General features: G+C 43.5%; 1 long non-coding RNA gene across 1 annotated transcript; it reads left to right on the forward strand.

Moving 5' to 3' along the window:
- The first annotated feature begins 10,644 nt into the window (after positions 1-10,644).
- Positions 10,645-11,732, forward strand: LOC140650486 (uncharacterized). Its single transcript, XR_012042016.1, has 3 exons — positions 10,645-10,711; positions 11,315-11,353; positions 11,628-11,732. It is a non-coding gene; the product is annotated as an uncharacterized lncRNA (long non-coding RNA).
- The last annotated feature ends 8,923 nt before the right edge of the window (positions 11,733-20,655 follow it).

Genomic DNA, 20,655 nt, shown 5'->3' on the forward strand with positions numbered 1-20,655 from the left:
ATGACTATCAACAGATTCTAGGTGGGGGTTTTTTATCTGTGGTATGTAGATTTTTTTTCCTTTAAATCTGAAATTTTGCAACCAGATTTCACCCATTTTATCTCAAAACTTTCATGTGGCTACTTTAAAGTGCATGATTATCATAATAGAGGGAACATTGTCCTCACTTAGACTACTGTGGTAGTAGGTCATTAGATGGCAGTTGTGTATCAGAGTACAATATAATTGTGTTCAGGAAGGTGGAGAATTAAATTCATTCATTTTGGGGGAGTAAGTGAAAAAGTTTTAATATGATGATTAGTTCTCTTGTGGAAACTGATGGTAGAGATGTTCAAAGAACTTAGTATTTGTAAGCCAAGAACTATTTGTTCCTCTTATAGATAACACCCTTGCTGAATTTGTGGTGATAATTACTGGAGACATTTATCCCATTTTACTTGAGAAAACTTGGGGCAGTTTGATTTTACTTAGCTCGTGTATTTAAAAATAGTTTTCCATCTGCCAGTTATATTTCTAACTGTAATAATGATAAAATATCATATATTTTACCTGAGCCAGTCTTAACATCTGCATGACTGTTCTACAAAAAAGGTAACTAACAAACTAGTCAGTTTCACAAATGAACTCAAAATGGGACATGTTTAATTGTGAGGGAATTCATTGCACCCCAGATGACTGGTGTGCCTGGTTACTTGACACATTCAATGTTATTTTGAAATAAATAGTTGGTAGTAATTTGTCATGTAATTGTCTATGGCTGTGGTCTTTTTAATTTGAGAAGAAAATTCAGATTTTTCTGAATAAAGATTATTTTCTTGCAGACAAAATGGTAGTTAGGGTACATGTGGAAGCGTCCATGGAAGAAAATTGTGCATGTATGAAAAGACATATGAGATAAAAACCACTGCTCCCTTTGCCATTGAAGTGGCAAAAGAAAGGTGCATTTGATTCTTGATATTTATGCTGGGCATATTAGCAATATGTTTTATAAATTAAACCTACTATGGAGCTTAGGAGGAAAAAAATACATCAGAGCTGCCAAAGTACCATATGTGTGCTAAATCAAACCGTCATGTACAATGTTGCTCTTATGTAGAGATGTTCATATCGCAGTTAAACAAATGCAGTACTATGTTTGATATTTCTGTTAAAGGAAATGCGCCAGTTATGTGATCTGTTAGCAAAAAAATTATTGTAATTCTGGTAACTCAAATGTCATATTGTTAACTATGTGGAATGTTTTATGTTTTGTTCTGGTGGTATCTACTGCAGAGAGGCCACTGAAAATGTGCCCTCCAACTGTAATTATCTTAATGTTCAAATAAAAAGTAGTTAAATGGCATATGTGTAATAACAATTTGAACACTTGGAAATAAATGAAGACTTCTGTTGACATAGTGTTATTTTTAATAGAAATTTAGCTGCACTAAAACTTATTTTTTCTTAAATAGCCGTTTTCATAACAATTTGTTTCTTGCAACTGTTATAATTTGGAAATTTGAAAACTTAATCATCTTATACTTGGTCCATGTTTGTGGGTGGGTGGTTGCTTGTGTTAGCCCAGAGGGATAGAAGTTTTTCATTATGATAAAAGAACAAGTGTCATGTGAATATGGAAGCAGCAGATATAAACACACTTTCAAACACCAAACAGAAGGAAAATGCCTAATAAGTTGCTACTGTTAAGAAAATGGCTGATTATCTTTTGAGTGGACTTTATTTTTGATCTGATGATAAATGTAACCATAGATTAGATAAATGGGTGAGAAGCTTTTTTCTATCATTGGTCATAGTTAGATGAGTGTAGGCTTCTTTAGGGAGGATATTTGTTTTTCATGCTGTGACTGATCTGTAGGGAGTGGATTAACTGATTGTAGTCTTGAACCAAACAGATTTTTCTTCAAGTAATTTTGATTAGTTTAGCAATTTATAGCCACAGAATCAGAAATTACCTTGGCTCAAAGGGAAGAAATGCAGTTTGGGGTAGATGGAGGGTCATCGTGTCCTCTACCTATTTCCCATTTATTACCATCCACTTATTGGTAGGATTAATCTTTGACTGTAGTTCTGGTGACTATGTATGGAAGAGCAATCTGATAGGCAATATTTTTCCTGTTGTGAATCAAGCTTATTGTCCCCTGCTCTCAACTTAATATTGTTATGTAAAAATGTGAAGACACCTGCTGAAGAACTGAAATAAGCATTCCTTGGCTCAGTGATGGTTTATCAGGGAAGCTTAAACTGTGCTGTCTTCTGAGCAGAGGGACATGCCATTAGTCATGGGGATAACTTAAAGGCTGAGAACTTGGTGACAGCTGTTCCCTCGGTATGGCACTTCATTGAACAAAAATGTTATAATTTTTTTGTAAGAACTGCTTAATTTGGTTTTCAATGTACTTTTTGCTTTGAATGAATCCATATGCCTATCATTGATGGGATGGCAAATGAGGTAGGAACTGAGGTTGGGTTGAGGAGTCAAGTTTTTAAAAACATCATTGTCCTTTGGAAGGAGGTGGGCTCTCCATAATCCTAAAGGTGAATAGAGTTTGCTGTAAAACTGCAAAAGTTGGTGCAATGTGCAGAGAGTATCTTCTTGGAAATCTCTAGGTGTATTTGATAAGGCTAAATAAGAAAAACATTTTATGCCTCCTTGGCCAGCATGCGTAGTAGACTATTGTTAGATATCAGTTCACTTGGGCAGAAGTTAATGAGGTAAAAACTGCTGAAGTAAAGAAAGGGTAAGATTTTAACATAACCCTGTTACTTGTGTTGCATAGAGAATAGCATCTAAAGAAGAACTGTTTCACACCTTAAGAATTTAAATGTTTTCTGCTTTCACTAATAGGCTAATGTGTCAGAATAATTTTCAGGCTGTTGAAAATAAAGCCCATTTCATCTTAAGAATGACAAGACCTAAGTTGTTCTATTCACTAAAATATCATCTCACAATATATCTGAGGGAGAGACAAATGACACTGCATATATTAAGAACAAACTCGAGATTGAGGCAACCCTAACAATTAACTACTTGAAATTGAAACTTAGGTTGTATATAGCAATAAAACTTTGCAGTCTGCTTGTGGTGTTGATTTTATATAATCTTTAAAGCTTTTTGCTAGCTATCTCAATGTGAAATAGCCTCGTAGAGCTCTGCTGTTTCCTCTGCTTTCCATTTGCCATCCCTTACCTGAGACCTACAGCTCCCTTTGTGTTTCCTCTATTATTTGTATTCTGATTGGAAGCATCTTTCCATCTCTTGGAACACAAGCATCTCTGGCGACACTCACGTTATCACAAGACAAGAAATATCTTAACGATTGGATCCTAATGATAGTTGGCAGATATAGCTGCTATTGCTAACACAGGCAAATTTAATAGTCATATGTCTTTATATTTTTAATGTTGTGATAAAGTATACTTAAAATAGTTGGATTACTTTTGCTAACATGCATACTTCCCAAAGGAAATAATTTTATTCATACTAGCTTGGATTATTGTCTGCAGTGAAAGTACTAGACAAATGCCTTTTCCCCTGAAGTGATTATTAACAACTCGGAAAATGCTATGAGACAGTTTCTGGGGTAAAAATGAATAGAGTTATCACCTGGACATCTGCTTGCCATAAGAAAGGGTATTTGTAATTGCAATGGTTTGGTTAATGGAAAGAAAACTCAGTTGCTTGGGTAGCCTGAAAGAAGTTCATAAAATGCCATGTAGAACATGAGTAGCATTTATGATGTAAAGACTGCCCTCTTGTCTGTTCAAAGAAACCTTTGATCAATAGTAATTTGCTGCATACTTGTCCCTACATATACCCTACTTTTTAAACCTGTGATTTTTAAAAAAAATTAGAGATTTGTCAGTGTATGTTCTGTAGTCCTGTTTCAGTAATAGGAGAACTAGTCATCCTGATTTACTCTGAGTCACTCTGAGATTGCTGTAGGGAAAGTGCATATCTTTTTCTCGTTTTCACACAGCGTCTATTATGTTACTATTCCATAGCAATGTGCCTTTTATCTATCGAAACAATTTGTAGTAACCTGTGGAAAGTGTTTGGGGACAGACATTTTGGGTTTTGGGGAGAATTTTTTGTAAATAACTTATCTAGCTCTTTTCCCTGCTCCTCCTATAAATTTGTATATGCCTTGGTATTTTAATTTTGTGGCATTGTTTTGCAGGAAAGTGAAATGATTCTTTTCTGTGATCACTAAGGAGTTTTGCAACTCCTTATTTTTTAACATGCTCCAGTTGCAGCTTTTGAAAATGGACTTGCAAAGGTCATGCTTGGATGCATTTCCTACTAGATTTTGTTAGATTCCTAGATTATCTGGCTGAGACTGTTTGCTCTGTAGTCTGAGCACCTGTTGAAAAGATAGAAGTGTCTGTCAGGACTATAAAATTGCAAGCTTGTAATATGCCTTGTGAAAAGGTGAGGAGAGGGAAATGTGCAGCTAAAGAAATGAGTTACTTTCTGAACTTTTTCAGGACACATTACAGAAACAATATTTTTCTCATTTTGAAGGCAAAAACTAAACCCAAAACTGTTAAAAAATGCTAAGCTTAAATTTGGAACTGCTTCTACTCAAACGTGAGTTCATCAAATGTGCCCTTTTTTAATGCAATATTTTTGAAAAAGTTATAGCAATTTTTTAAAAAAATCCGCCTAGATAACACTATGTTTAGCACCACAACATTTTTAAAGCTAATTGAGTCTATAACAATATATAGTTTTAAAGTGGGTTTTTTTTTGTGCTTTTGATACTTTGAAGCATTCATCTTGACTGAGTAGGTAAACTTCTATGAAGCTTTGTGAGAACTTTGGAGCCTTCCACAGATGGAGGTCTCATCCTTGGCTGAAGGAAGAGACCTGTTAACTTCTTGTATGGAAATTCTTGGACAAAGAGGCTGCTGTGTGCTTTGGGCAATGAGTTGGATCTGCTTTAGGTCAGTATTGCCTCAAAGCCTTGGTATTATCAGTCTGCTATATTAATGAAGGGCACAACTGACATTTTTATTTTTTTGGTGTATTTATTCTATTCAACTTTGTATGGATATTTAGCTTTTGAAATTAAACATTCTATTTTGTGTGGTTTTTGTCTTCAAGAGGATTCAGATTAGCACATAGTCAAGAAATTTATAATTCTGCTAATTGATACATAGTTTAGATAATTTTCCAGTTCTATTTTGCATCTGGTTACACTTCTGCTTGAGGCATTGCTGATGTACTTCCATAGGCATCATTGCACCATGACTCCCATCCTTGATGCTGTACCAAAGTAAGGTAATACTGTTCTGTTGCTAAGCAGATCTTTTTTCATTATGGATCTTTCAAATGCAACATGTATGGAAGTTATAAAAAGTGGAATAGAAAAACCCAAATCACTACTTTTCACATTAAAAGTATACAAAATGTGAATTGAAAATCTTTGTATAAAACAGTTTGACAACCTGTTGGTAAATCTTCAACAGTGTATGTGATATTTCAGAGAGGTAAGATTTCATTATTTTTTTTCTGGGTAAACCTTGATAATTACTTTTTAATAACTGTTATATTTTCTCTAACAAATATTCATACAAACCTCTCTAAGTGGCTACTAAATGCAAGTTCTGTGCTGACAACAGCGCTTAGGTAATAATTCAGTATAGGTTAGTGCAGTGTATGTGTGTACTGCAACTATAAATTTGTAAGTGGTAATAAGTTTCAATCTATGCACTTGGATTTCTTGGATGTTATAGAGTAGAAAGGTCATTGCAAGTATTTGTTGCAGAAGAACTGAAAATCTACATGTGTGCAGTCCATAATAACACTCTGTTATTGGATTGGAATCCTTCACTCTGAAAGTATTTCTAAACCTCCTAGATAATTTCTGTACTTTGCTTGATCTTGAGGTCAAGCTCCTCCATGTTTTACGGAGGACTCTTGTGAAAAGAGTAAAGTCTGAAGCTAGCTCAGAGGGAGTATTAGGTTATGATGGCAAATATTTTTGAATAAAGCTTGTTTGAGTGTTCTGTACTGCTGGCTGCTGATGCTGCAAGTGCCTCGGCACTACTGAGAAATGAAACAGCTGTTGGAGTGCTTTCCTCCACTTCTTCACACATGAACCTTTGGTCAATACTTGGACTTTGGTGGGACAAGGATTTGAGTCGTTGTTTTCAAAGTAATGAGTTGAAATTAAAAGCATTGTCTTAACACCTTCTTATTGTGTTAATGATGGGACTGGGGATATTAGAAAACAGTAGTCTTCAGCCCTCGGGGAAAAACGTTCCTGTGTCAATTCCATTTAATGACTCAATTGGCCAATGTTTTGCAGATACATTTTTGTCTTGGTGTGACTACATTGAGCAATATGTTCAAACAAGACTGTTCATTGTTCAAGATATTTAGAATAACATGTGTTTACTTGTTGCTAAGAATTTTGTTTCGGCCTGTAGGAAAGTTGCCAGAGCAATGAGATGAAAACCAGCACAGATCACACTGGCCACATAGTGCCTCTGTTGCCTTGGGACTTCGCTATTTCAGACAGCACTGAGCATTTACTGCTGTAAAATATATGAAAACTTGAGGAGTCCTTTGCAAAATTTGTGAGGATGGATTACTGCATGTGGGCTTCTTGGCTTGTCCTCTGACAAGGTGGGCTCTGCTCATATCTGTTCTTCTGGTACTGAAATATGGTATTTTTTGTGACATGAAGTGTGAATTAATCTCTCTACTACATACAGGTTTTCCTGAATGATCAGCAATCTTACTATGGTCTTAGCTTTTGTAATGCTCCTTAAAGTATCTTTCACCCCATCAGCTTCTCAGTGCCAGTGGGCATACCTCCTGGGATACTGGTAGCAGCAGCAATGGCACCTATGAGATCTTGCTGTCTGCTTTGGTACCTGTTATCTCCAGCACTCCTTGGCACTTGGAAAAAGGAGAATAGCCTTCCTCCACCAAAGTCTGCTCTGAAATGAGGTAAGGTACTGTTGCAAAGGTCTCAGGACTCTTCTTAGGAAAAATTGCAAGAACAGCTGTATGAAGTGTGTCTCTAGTCTGATAACTTGTTTCTAGACAACACATCTTATGGAGATGAGCTGGGGCCCCTGAGGTAATAGGAGCCCACAGGGAAACACAGGTGAAATACCTCAAAGGAATTAAGGGGTGTTCCTCTAAAAAGGTGACATGGCTGACAGCCCAGCTGAAGTGCCTCTACACCAGTGCCCACAGCATGGGCAACAAACAGGAGGAGTTGGAAGCCACTGTGCTGCTAGAAAGCTATGACCTAGTTGCCATTACTGAAACCTGGTGGGACGAATCCCATGACTGGAGTGTGGCTATCGATGGCTAAAAGCTGTTCAGAAGGGACAGGTGAGGGTGGAGGGGCAGAGGGGTTGCCCTCTACATCAAGAAATGGATAGATTGTGAAGAGCTGTCTCTGAAGAATAGTCATGAGCAGGTTGAAAGCTTATGGGTAAGAATCAGAGACCGAGGCAACAAAGGGAACCTTGTGGTCGGTGTCTACTACAGGCCGCCCGATCAAGGGGAGCCTATTGACGAAGCCTTCTTACTCCAGCTACAGGAGGCATCATGCTCACAGGCTCTCGTCCTGCTGGGGGTCTTCAACCACCCTGACATCTGCTGGAAAAGTAGCACAGTGAGCTGTAGGCAATCCAGGAGACTCCTGGAGTGCATCGAGGATAACTTCTTAAGCCAGGTGATAGACAGCCCTACCAGAGGGGCTGTGATACTGTACCTGTTGGTCACCAACACAAGTGAGCTAATCGGTGACATCAAGATTGGAGGCAGCCTGGGCTGCAGTGATCATGCACTGGTGGAGTTTGCAGTCCTGAGGGATATGGGTCAGGCAAAGAGTAAAGTCAGGACCCTGAATTTTAGGAAAGCAAACTTCCAGCTGTTCAAGGGGTTAGTCAATGGGACCCCCTGGGAAACTGCCCTCAGGGACAAGGGAGCAGAACAGAGCTGGCAGATCTTTAAGGATGCTTTCCTTAGAGTGCAAGAGCTCTCGATCCCCAGGTGTAAGAAATCAGGAAAGGAAGGCAAGAAACCTGCATGGCTGAGTCAAGACCTGCTGGTCAAACTAAAGGGCAAGAAGGAAATGCACAGGCAGTGGAAGCAGGGACAGGTATCCTGGGAAGAGTATAGGGACGCTGCCCGGTTGTGTAGGGATGGGGTCAGGAAGGCCAAGGCATAGCTGGAGCTGAACTTGGCAAGGGACGCAAAGAATAATACGAAGGGCTTCTATAGGTATGTCAGCCAGAAAAGGAAGGTCAAAGGAAGCGTACCCCACCTGATGAACACGACTGGCAAACTGGTAACAATGGATGAGGAGAAGGCTGAGGTACTCAACAACATTTTTGCCTTAGTCTTCACTGGCACCCTCTCTTCCCACACCTCTTGAGTGGATGGACCTCAAGGCAGGGACTGGGGGAGCAAAGTCCCTCCCACTGTAAGAGAAGATCAGGTTTGTGACCACCTGAGGAACCTGAACATACATAAGTCTATGGGACCCGATGAGATGCATCCCAGAGTCCTGAGGGAATTGGCTGATGTAGCTGCCAAGCCACTCTCCATAATATTTGAAAAGTCATGGCAGTCAGGTGAAGTCCCCAGAGACTGGAAAAAGGGAGACATTGCATCCATTTTTAAAAAGGGTAGAAAGGAGGACCCTGGGAACTACCGACCTGTCAGCCTCACCTCTGTGCCTGGGAAGATCATGGAACAGATCCTCCTAGAAGCTATGCTAAGGCACATGGAGGACAGGGAGGTGATTCGAGACAGCCAGCATGGCTTCACCAAGGGCAAGTCCTGCCTGACCAACCTAGTGGCCTTCTATGAGGGAGTGACTACATCAGTGGACAAGGGAAGAGCTATGGATGTCGTCTATCTGGACTTCTGTAAGGCCTTTGACACGGTCCCCCACACCATCCTTCTCTCTAAATTGGAGAGATATGGATTTGACGGATGGACTGTTCAGTGGATAAGGAATTGGATGGATGGTCACATCCAGAGAGTAGTGGTCAACAGCTCAATGTCCAGATGGAGATCGGTGACAAGTGGTGTCCCTCAGGGGTCCGTATTGGGACCAGTACTGTTTAATATCTTCATCAATGACATAGACAGTGGGATCAAGTGCACCCTCAGCAAGTTTCCACACGACACCAAGCTGAGTGGTGCAGTTGAACATGCCTGAGGGACAGGATGCCATCCAGAGGGACCTGGACAAGCTTGAGAAGTGGGCCCATGTGAACCTCATGAGGTTCAACAAGGCCAAGTGCAAGGTCCTGCACCTGGGTCAGGGCAACTCCCATTATCAATACAGGCTGGGGATGAAGAGATTGAGAAGCAGCCCTGTGGAGAAGGACTTGGGGGTACTGGTAGATGAAAAACTGGACGTGAGCCAGCAATGTGCGCTCACAGCCCAGAAAGCCAACTGTATCCTGGGCTGCATCAAAAGAAGCATGCCCGGCAGGTCGAGGGAGGTGATTCTGCCCCTCTGCTCTGCTCTGGTGAGACCCCACGTGGAGTACTGCATCCAGCTCTGGAGTCCTCAGCACAGGAAAGACATGGACCTGTTGGACCGGGTCCAGAGGAGGGCCACAAAAGTGATCAGAGGGCTGGAACACCTCTCCTATGAGGACAGGCTGAGAGAGTTGGGGTTGTTCAGCCTGGAGAAGAGAAGGCTGCGGGGAGACCTTATTGCAGCCTTTCAGTACTTAAAGGGGGCTTATAAGAAAGATGGGGACAGACTTTTTAGCAGGGCCTGTAGCAATAGGACAAGGGGTAATGGTTTCAAACTAAAAGAGGGTAGATTCAGGCTAGATATTAGGAAGAGATTTTTTACAATGAGGGTGGTGAAACACTGGAACAGGTTGCCCAGAGAGGTGGTAGATGCCCCATCCCTGGAATCATTCAAGGTCAGGTTGGACGGGGCTCTGAGCAACCTGATCTAGTTGAAGATGTCCCTGCTCATTGCAGGGGGGTTGGACTAGATGACCTGTAAAGGTCCCTTCCAACCCAAACTATTCTATGAAAGTTATTTTAGACAACTCCATGCTCCTATCACGAATAAGAGATGTGGGACAGCTCAGTCAGCTTCATGTCCCCCAGTGCAAAGTTTACTCTGTCACCTTCTTGTGTGCAGTGTGAGGTGCAAAGCTGAGTGAGTACCTGTTAGAGAAGTCACAGGTAGTGCAACAAGATACCAGGAAGAGGAATTTCCATATCTTCTACTACATGTTTGCTGGACTCTCTTCAGAGAAGAAAGAGATGTATGGGCTGTTGGATCCTTCACTCTACAGGTACTTCAAAGGCAGACCCTAATTTAGTCTTCATGATGGGGGGTGGAGGGGGAAGCAACATAATGGAGCCTATGCCTCTACCCTATGGCTCTACCTGTAGAGCCTGGCGTAGGTAAACAAATGAATGGAAGCTGGAGTGGGATCTGAATGGAGCTACATGAAGAGATCTTATGGATCATCATGGAAGCTGGGAGGTCTGAAGTCTCTTCTTTGTTGCATTACCTTGTAAAAGTTTCTTTCCCTTTCATGTCTTCACTGCTGCTGATCTGCCTTGTTCCTTTGGGGTAGGACTGACTTGCTGTGCTGATTGGGTGATGGTTTTGTATGGGATATACACTTTCTCAGGTATATAAGTGGACAATTTGGTACACAGGATGTATCTCAGCGCTGGAAGCACAAATACCAAGAGGTGTTGTCATGGTTTAACCCCAGCTGGCAACTAAGCCCCACACAGCCGCTCACTCACTCCTCCCCAGTAGGATGGGGGAGAGAATCAGAAGAGCAAAAGTAAAAAAACTCCTGGGTTGAGATAAAGACAGTTTAATAGGGAAAGCAAAAGCCACGCACACAAGCAAAGCAAAACAAGGAATTCATTCACTACTTCCCATGGGCAGGCAGGTGCTCAGCCATCTCGAGGAAAACAGGGCTCCATCATGCGTAACAGTTACTTGGGAAGACAAAACGCCATCACTCCAAATGTCCCCCCCTTCCTTCCTTCTTCCCCTAGTTTATATATGCTGAGCATGATGTCATATGGTGTGGAATATCCCTTGGGTCAGTTGGGGTCAGCTGTCCCAGCTGTGTCCCCTCCCAACTTCTTGTGTACCCCCAGCCTACTTGCTGGTGAGGTGGTGTGAGAAGCAGAACAGGCCTTGACTCTGTGTAAGCACTGCTCAGCAATAATGAAAACATCCCTGTATTATCAACACTGTTTTCAGCACAAATCCAAAACATAGCCCCATACTAGCTTCTATGAAGAAAATTAACTCTATCCCAGCCAAAACCAGCACAGGTGTGCAATGCCCTTGACATGGTGGGCTTCCAAGAACAGGTCAGTTCTGGGGTTGTTTCATTTCCATCTGTGCTTCCGGCAGGTATAGGGTGTCTTTCTGGCTGCTGTTTTGAGGATCAGTCCTGTTTCCCTCCCTCCTTTCTGGATTTTCCATGTTGCTTCCAAATCACCTGAATCTGTTTGTTAGACTTTGTGTAGGGCCTTTTCACACAGGCTGCCTGTGCCTTTCCCTCATCTCTCCGCCTTCTGGGGCCTCCACGTTGTATATGTTACATGCTGATAGGTTTTCAGTCACCTTTCTTGTGTGTTTTAGGAGCAAGTGGACATGCAGGCAATCTTGGCTGGTGTGTTGTCTCTGGGCAACGTGTCCTTTGAGCCTCAGGAGAGGAACGGGTCTGTAAAAGTGAGTGAAGCCTCCTGGGCGATGGCTGAAGGCTCCAGCAGTGAGTCATAAGAAGAGTTGACTGAAACCTTATGGATGTGATGCTGGTTCCTGCTGGCAGTGTGACTGCAGGAGCTGCTCCTGCCAGAGATGGCAGAGGATGTTTCTGCCTCAGAGTATGTATACTCCTGAGGAATAAGGAGTTTTTCCAGAAATGCACAGTATGACCCCATGACTGCCTTTGTGTTCACTGCTGTTGATGCCCAAAGAGACGCTTCCCAGCTTCTGTTTCTTGTGTATTTAGGACCAGTGTCTTGCATATGGTGATACTACACATGCCTTGTTTGTTGACTTCATATAATGCAAGCTTTTTAAAATCAAATGTTATATGTTACTAAGTGTGATGCCTTGGAGAAATTCAGGTGTGCAGTATCTGAACACTAGTTTTGTGGTTTAGACAGATCTTGTCCAAGGATACCACCTTAACTGCCATCAATTTTTGTTGGTAATCCTGAAATAAACTTTCTACTATTTCACATGAAATTATCACAGATTAAGAAGTATATATTCCCCAGGACCATCCCATTTTTATTATATAGGATGGATACATTATGCTGCTTTGTTAACAACACAGAACAGAAAAATGTAACATATTTCTATGCCTTTTCTATGTCTTTTTATTTTGACCCGTTTGAAATCCTAGCACCCTTGGTTTTTGGTTTCACTCCCATCTCTTTGCCTGTTTCCCTCCTACACCATACCTGAAACAACCACCTACATCTGTTCAGCAGCCAACTTCTTTTCGTCTTGCTTCTTAAAATCTGCTCCTTGGTTTTTGCCCACGGGAGGGGAATTCCTGTTAAGCAATCACTGAGGAGTTCAGTTGCATCTGAGTTCCCTTTGTTTCCTGTCTTGTGGGTTCGTGTGACTCTGATGTCTGCTGAAGCTCAGACACCTCAGCACCTGCACAGTCACCTCGGTGTGGTGCTGTTCAATAAGTCAAACCATTCAGCAGGGATTGGTGCGACTCCCAAAGATGATGAAAGGTGGCAGCACTGGGAGAGCAAAACGGAAAGTATTTCAGAGAGAGCGCAAGAGTGAGCTTGGTCACTACACGGGATAATGCAGATCTCAGAGTGTGCATCTGACTCCAGTGCTGCAAGATGTTATCAGTAATACTTATTTTACAGCGGAGCTCAAAGGCCTTAATCTGAATCATGGCCCCATTACACTGGGTGTCACACAGACACAAGGAGATAAAATCCTCACATGTAGAATAAGGGTTTAGTATTTACTGTCTTCATCTATTTCCTCTCTCCCAGGGTCAGTTTGGAGTCCAAGAAGATGAACTGTTAAAATGCCTCATTTGTACAATGTCGGTGACCCGAGGCAAGCAGATTCAGTGTTTTCATACCCAGCAGCAGGCAGAAGGTAAGAAACATAATGAATTGCAGATGTGCTGGCTAGAAAGACTGACCATATTTGATGGAAGGGTGTTCCCACACATGTGCAACTTCTTGGGAACAAAGATGTCTGTCTGCCACTTCCTCATTTCTCTTGCACAAAGGCAAGTATATCAGTGTTTATCTGCTTAGTCTCTTACTGACGTGTAGGACCGTGAATGCTGCTTTTGTTTGATCTTGTGCTGGTTTTGACTGGGATAGAGTTAATTTTCTTTATAGTAGCTAGTATGGGGCTAGTTTTGGATTTGTGCTGAAAACAGTGTTGATAATACAGAGAGGTTTTAGTTGTTGCTAAGTAGTGCTTATGCTAAATCAAGGACTTTTCAGCTTCCCATGCTCTGCCAGGTGCACAAGAAGTTGGGGGGGGGATACAGCTGGGACAGCTGACCCCAACTGACCAAAGGGCTATTCCATACCATATGATGTCATGCTCAGCAATATAAAGCTGGGGGAAGAAGAAGGAAAGGGGGGACATTTGGAGTGATGGCGTTTGTCTTCCCAAGTAACTGTTACGCATGATGGAGTCCTGCTTTCCTGGAGATGGCTGAACACCTGCCTGCCGATGGGAAGTAGTGAATGAATTCCTTGCTTTGCTTTGCTTGCGTGCGTGGCTTTTGCTTTACCTATTAAACTGTCTTTATCTCAGCCCACGAGTTTTTTTACTTTTGCTCTTCCGATTCTCTCCCCCATCCCATCAGGAGGGAGGGTGAGCGAGTGGCTGTGTGGTACTTAATTGCCAAGTAGGGCTAAACCACGACAGTCTCCAGGAGACTGCAGAGATTAAATGAGAAACCAAGGAATTATCCTTGCTTTCTCCCTCAATCCAGCCTAGAAGAAAACTGTAGGTATTTGTACAAAAGAGGGGAAGGCTCCTGTAGCAGAGTGCTGGCAGTGTGCAGAGCTCTAGGTAGTAGATGGAGAAATAACTGAGAGAATCAGTGAGATAGCACAGTATCAGGGAAGGAGTGAGATGAAAGGGAAGTATGTTAAAGTAACAAGCGCAAGGTGTTATTTTCCCTTTCAATAAGAAAAGAAAATAATCCAAGATAATCTGCACAAAAAGGTTCCGTTAAAAGTGGTTTTGGTTTTGTTTTTTTTTTTTTTAAAAAAAGCATGAAATCCCAGGATTCCTAGATTATTGCTTAAAATAAATGGAAGAAAAAAGTGCAAACGGCAAATTATCTAGTTCTGCTTCCCAAATGTCTTCTCTTGCATTTCTCTAGACAATAAAATAAACATCTCCCATCAGTAGGTGCATCATGCAGTAGGTCATGTTGATTTGGTCTCCTCCTTCTTAGAATGTCAGCAAGTTTTCTGTAAGTTGCATCCTCCTCTTGCCCACAGTGTTTAAACACTTTGCAGCTGTGGGCCAGGAGGAACAGAACCATTCAATTTTCCAAGTACAACTTGGAGCCTCTTGCTTGGTTTAGCTGTGAGGGGATCCATATTCAGTAGACCTGCAGAGGGGAAAGCAAGTCTCTGGATATTCTAAAAAATGGCTGGACTTTTTTGGAAATGAAATTTTCCATTTTAGATGGTCTCACTAATGCCCTAGTATGCCATATCTGATCTTGTAGAAAGATTGTGAAGATGTCTGAATGAAGATTTCTGAATGAAAGAGCTCTGTGTGAGCTTGCAGAGGGCAGGGACGATCAGACAGATATCTAATGTTTATCTGATCTTTAAAATAGCTTCATAAACCACTAAACATTGTTGCTAGAGGTGAATGTGTTGAGCCAGCTTGTGTGCTGTGTTCCCTACTCTCCTCGGAGCCCTTCAGTGAGCTGCTGTTGTTCTCTCTGTGCAGATGCTTGGGACTCCATTGCAAAGGTGACATATGGCCGAGCATTTGGCTGGATCGTTTGCAAGATCAATGAGCTGCTGGCTGAGAATGTGGATCCTGAGGTGGAGCTGAGGGAGATAGGTGAGTTCTGCCTGCCTTGCTCCTGGTCTGTCCTCAAATGTGCATCCCTCAGCCATGATGAAGGAAAGGCACAATATGAGGTTTCACAGAAATTGCGTACAGGGCTCCATTTTCAAAAATGTGATCATGTTGGAGATACTAGTCAGCAGCATGAAGTCTGTAGGGCCTCAGCCAACTCTGGGCAGTTGGTTGGTCTAAAGCAACTGTGAGACTGTAGTTCCGGGGCACTCTGGCTTTGCTGAGGAGCTGGGGGTTGGAGTGGGATTTCTCCTAACTAGTTCTCCAAGAGGAGTTATGGGAGAGGCGCCGTGGGTGACTTGGCTGGGGGTTCCATGTGCCACAAGAGCTGGGTGATGGGAGATTTAGTTGTGTGTTGGGGTATGCAGCTATCTGTAGGGATGGTCTGCAGGCTCCATGGTGCGCTCGTCTTCCCTCTTTTAGGTATCTTGGATATTTTTGGGTTTGAAAACTTTGCAGTGAATCATTTTGAACAGCTTTGCATAAATTTGGCCAATGAGCAGCTGCAGCACTTATTCAACCATGTAAGTCTGCTGTGGGTGATCTCACCTTGTGTGGTGGGGAAAGCAGAGCACTGATCTACCTGGCATATGAAGGAGAGCTTGGGGGAAAACAGGTCTATTGTCTGGAAGTGCAGAAATGGTGATTAGCGAAGCAGGGTAGAGAGCAGCAACCTTCTCTTCTGTGGTAGAGGAGCCACTGGTGCAGGGAAGGAAAGAGTAGAAGGGTCAAGCAATGACCAAAGTTGGCAGAGCAGGGACACTTACACTCTGCGAAGTGTTCCTGCTTTATGCACCAGCATCAGTGAGCGACAAGCTTATGGAAGAGCATGCAGAACAGCAGTTTCATCTTGGGCCTCTGATGCCATGGGTGAGAGAGCCACACCTTTGTCCTCTGCTCAGGGTGGGAAGGAAGATGTTTGGGGTTGTCTAACCAAGTCTGCTGGGTGCTCCAACCTCTGTTTTTTCTGTCTCAGCATATTTTCCAGCTGGAGCAGGCTGCCTATAGGGAAGGAGAGCTGCCTTGGGAGACTATCATATTCAACAATAATGAACCTGTTCTGGTGAGTGAAAGAGGACTGACAGAAGAGAGGTGCTCCATCCAGCCAAGAGAGGACTCTTGCTCTTTCTGTCATGGGGAGGAGATGCACCTGGGAAGAACCTCTTCAAAGGGTGGTGTAGGCAAGAGTAGATGCCCTGTACTGCTTTAGGTATATGTAATGTTTCTCCTTTCCCTGCAGAATCTGCTCCTGGCCAAGCCACTTGGGCTGCTGTCTCTTCTGGATGAGCAGAGTGCATTCCCTCAGGTATGCATGAGATAGGGGGCAGAGAAAATGGTATGGGGAATGTAGCAATAAATATCTGGGCTGCAGAGAGAGCTCTTATGTTGGAGTGTGAATATAAAGAGCAGGATGAGCAGAGGTGTCCCTATGTGTGACTGATGAGACAGGACAGCCAGATCAGGGACAGTCTAATGATACCGGCATCCCCGTGGAGAGTCAGAGAGTACAGTACGAAACTGTTGCACAGCCAAGGCCACTTCCAACCCTGTTTTGCTTCCATGTGCTCTGATCAGGTCTCTGTTGCAGCCTTATAGTTTGATTACGAAATCTGCTCTCTTGCAGGCAACTGATGTTTGTGGATAAACTAAACAGCAGCTTTAAAGGGAATTTACACTTCCAACCAGGCCGAGGCCGTGTTTTGGGCTTCAGCATCATTCACTATGCTAGGAAGGTTATGTACTTTTTGCAGGAAGAATGCTGTTGCAATGTATGTAGGAGGGGGGAAATGTGTTGCTTGAAAAATAAGACTTTGAAGTTAAGGAGATGATATAACAGAATGTCCTGGTTTCAGCTGAGATAGAGTTAATTTTCTTTATAGTGGCTGGTGTGGGGCTATGTTTTGGATTTGTGCTGAAAACAGCGTTGATAATACAGAGATGTTTTAGTTGTTGCTGCACTAGTCAAGGACTTTTCAGCTTCCCATGCTCTGCCAGGTGCACAAGAAGCTGGGAGGGGACACAGCCAGGATAGTTGATCCAAACTGGCCAAAGGGCTATTCCATACCACATGACGTCATGCTCAGTATATAAAGCTGGGGAAGAAGAAGGAAGGGGGGGACATTTGGAGTGATGGCGTTTGTCTTCCCAAGTAACCATTACGCGTGATGGAGCCCTGCTTTCCTGGAGATGGCTGAACACCTGCCTGCCCATGGGAAGTAGTGAAGGAATTCCTTGTTTTGCTTTGCTCGCGTGCGCGGCTTTTGCTTTCCCTATTAAACTGTCTTTATCTCAACCCACGAGTTTTCTTACTTTTGCTCTTCCGATTCTCTCCCCCATTCCACCAGGGGGGAGTGAGCGAGCAGCTGCGTGGTGCTTAGTTGCCAGCTGGGGCTAAACCACGACACAGAAGTAATGTGTTCCCAGGGAGTTGCCTCCTAGGGTTCCCTGGGAGCTCTGTAGAAGGTATAGGAAGAGAGGACCCCTGAGGAAAGTGGGGCTTTCTATTGGAAAGCACTCTACTGGAGCTCTAGTCTTAAAATAGTCCTTTATAAAGTAAAAGCCCTGCATCCACTGTGCAGCACCAAAAGAAGTCTAATAGCTTTACCTTTACCTATTGGGGTCCAGAGTATAGCAGTCATTATTTTATTGCAAGCACTGAGGAACACAGTGTGCTGGTTTTGGCTGGGATAAAGTTGATTTTCTTCATAGTAGCTTGTATGGGGCTATGTTTTGGATTTGTGCTGAAAACAGTGTTGATAATACAGGGATGTTTTCATTATTGCTGAGCAGTGCTTACACAGAGTCAAGGCCTGTTCTGCTTCTCACACCACCCCACCAGCAAGTAGGCTGGGGGTGCACAAGAAGTTGGGAAGGGATACAGCTGAGACAGCTGACCCCAACTGACCCAAGGGATATTCCATACCATATGACATCATGCTCAGCATATATAAACTAGGGGAAGAAGAAGGAAGGGGGGATGTTCAGAGTGATGGCATTTGTCTTCCCAAGTAACTGTTACGCATGATGGAGCCCTGCTTTCCTGGAGATGGCTGAGCACCTGCCTGCCCATGGGAAGTAGTGAATGAATTCCTTGTTTTGCTTTGCTTGCGTGCACAGCTTTTGCTTTGCCTATTAAGGTGCCTTTATCTCAACCCAGGAGTTTTCTTACTTTTGCTCTTCCGATTCTCTCCCCCATCCCACCGGGGGGGAGTGAGCAAGCGGCTGTGTGGGGCTTAGTTGCTGGCTAGGGTTAAACCATGACACATAGTGAGAGCAGCCAGGTTATTAATGTTTCGAAAATTGAGGCACTCATTTATACATTCATAGAATCATTAAGGTTGGAAAAGACCTCTAAGATCATCTAGTCCAACCGTCAGCCCAACACCTCTATGCCTACTAAACCATGTCCTGAAGTGCCACGTCTACATGTTTTTTGAACTCCTCCAGGGATGGTGACTCCACCACCTCTCTGGGCAGCCTGTTCCAATACTTGACCACCCTTTCAGTAAAGAAATTTTTCCTAATATCCAATCTAAACCTCTCCTGATGCAACTTGAGGCCATTTCTTCTCGTCCTATCGCTAGTTACTTGGTAGAGGAGACCAACACCCACCTCTCTACAACCTCCTTTCAGGTAGTTGGAGAGAGCAATAAGGTCTCCCCTCAGCCTCCTTTTCTCCAAGCTAAGCAACCCCAGGTCCCTCAGCCGCTCCTCATAAGACTTCTGCTCTAGACCCTTCACCAGCTTTGTTGCCCTTCTCTGGACATGCTCCAGCAACTCCATGTCCTTCTTGTAGTGAGGGGCCCAAAACTGAACACAGTATTCGAGGTGCAGCCTCACCAGTGTCGAGTACAGGGGGACAATCACTTCCCTAGTCCTGCTGGCCACACTATTCCTGATACAAGCCACGATGCTGTTGGCCTTCTTGGCCACCTGGGCACACTGCTGGCTCATATTCAGATGGCTGTTGACCAACACCCCCAGGTCCTTCTCTGCCAGGCAGCTTTCCAGCCACTCTTCCCCAAGCCTGTAGCGTTGCATGGGGTTGTTGTGACCCAAGTGCAGGACCTGGCACTTAGCCTTGTTGAATCTCATACAATTGTCCCCAGCCCATCGATCCAGCCTGTCCAGGTCCCTCTGTAGAGCCTTCCTCCCCTCAAGCAGATCAACACTCCCGCACAACTTGGTGTCGTCTGCAAACTTACTGAGGGTGCACTCGATCCCTTCGTCCAGGTCACTGATAAAGATATTAAACAGAACTGGCCCCAGCACAGAGCCCTGGGGAACACCACTTGTGACTGGCAGCCAACTGGATTTAACTCCATTCACCAGAACTCTCTGGGCCCGGCCATCCAGCCAGTTCTTTACCCAGCGAAGAGTACACCCGCCTAAGCCATGAGCAGCCAGTTTCTCCAGGAGAATGCTGTGGGAGACAGTGTCAAAGGCTTTACTAAAGTCCAGGTAGATAACATCCACAGCCTTTCCCTCATCCACTAAGCAGGTCACCTTGTCGTAGAAGGAGATCAGGTTAGTCAAGCAGGACCTACCATTCAAATGGTAACTAAGCAGCTTGGGTTCTAGGACTATTGCATCTAACCTTACTGCTACCAGTTATGAAAGAAATGGTCCCAAATATGTTGAATTGATTGGAGATAATTTTTGATGCAGTAGCAGAGATTAAAATTGGGTCACTTTACTATGTAATCTAATCCTACAATTATTGATTAAGTTTGTGACATTCTTTATTACAAAAATTAACACTTAACATAGAGAGGAGAGTGGCAGACTGGAGATGAGAAAAGGAGCAAGAGAAACAAGGGGATGCATGACAACTGGAGGGAAGCCTATTCAAAGGGAAGAGGGAGAGAGCAAGGAAAAGTGAAGCATAAACCAAAAGTAAATTAAACTTCATAATCAAGGAAAGCAGAACAAGAAAAGGTGAATGTCTCAGCGTTATGCTGCACTCCTGTGGTTCTAATGCCTCAGTGCCATCCTCTGGGTTTTGTTCCTCAGGATTTGTATCTGAATGGGGTGCATATGCATTTACAGAATTCACTTTCAAGCCAGTGTACATTCAGTTTAACAGTTGCTCCTGGCAAGCTGTGGAAGTGGCTTTCACAGCAAGCCTGTGGGCACTGCTGGCCTTAGTGACTTGCTGCTCTTTCCCCTAGGTACAATATACTGCTGTGGGCTTTCTAGAGAAGAAGAGAGACACCTTGCCAGCCAATGTTCATGGCCTCTTCATCAACAGCATCACCCCCTTGCTCAGTATACTGTTCATAGGCAAGTCCCTCTGTTACAATAGGATATCCCATGTGAATCAGGGCCCACCTTGGCAAGATCTAAGTGTGGGGATGAGGCTCATGTACTACGAATGTGTTTCACAGCTGGCAGCCTCAGGGAGACTCTGGGAAGGCTGCAGCCTGGAGTGGGGCTGCTAGCATACCGAGCTGTTGGAGCTGTTTGTTCCCCTTGGTACCTAGGCACGATAGCAGGAATAGCCTTCAGAGGCGTTCTTCCTGTGGAATTGAAGGGCCACTGCATAGGCATAGTT

This window comes from Ciconia boyciana, chromosome 4, assembly GCF_034638445.1.
Source record: "Ciconia boyciana chromosome 4, ASM3463844v1, whole genome shotgun sequence".
Lineage (NCBI taxonomy): Eukaryota > Metazoa > Chordata > Aves > Ciconiiformes > Ciconiidae > Ciconia > Ciconia boyciana.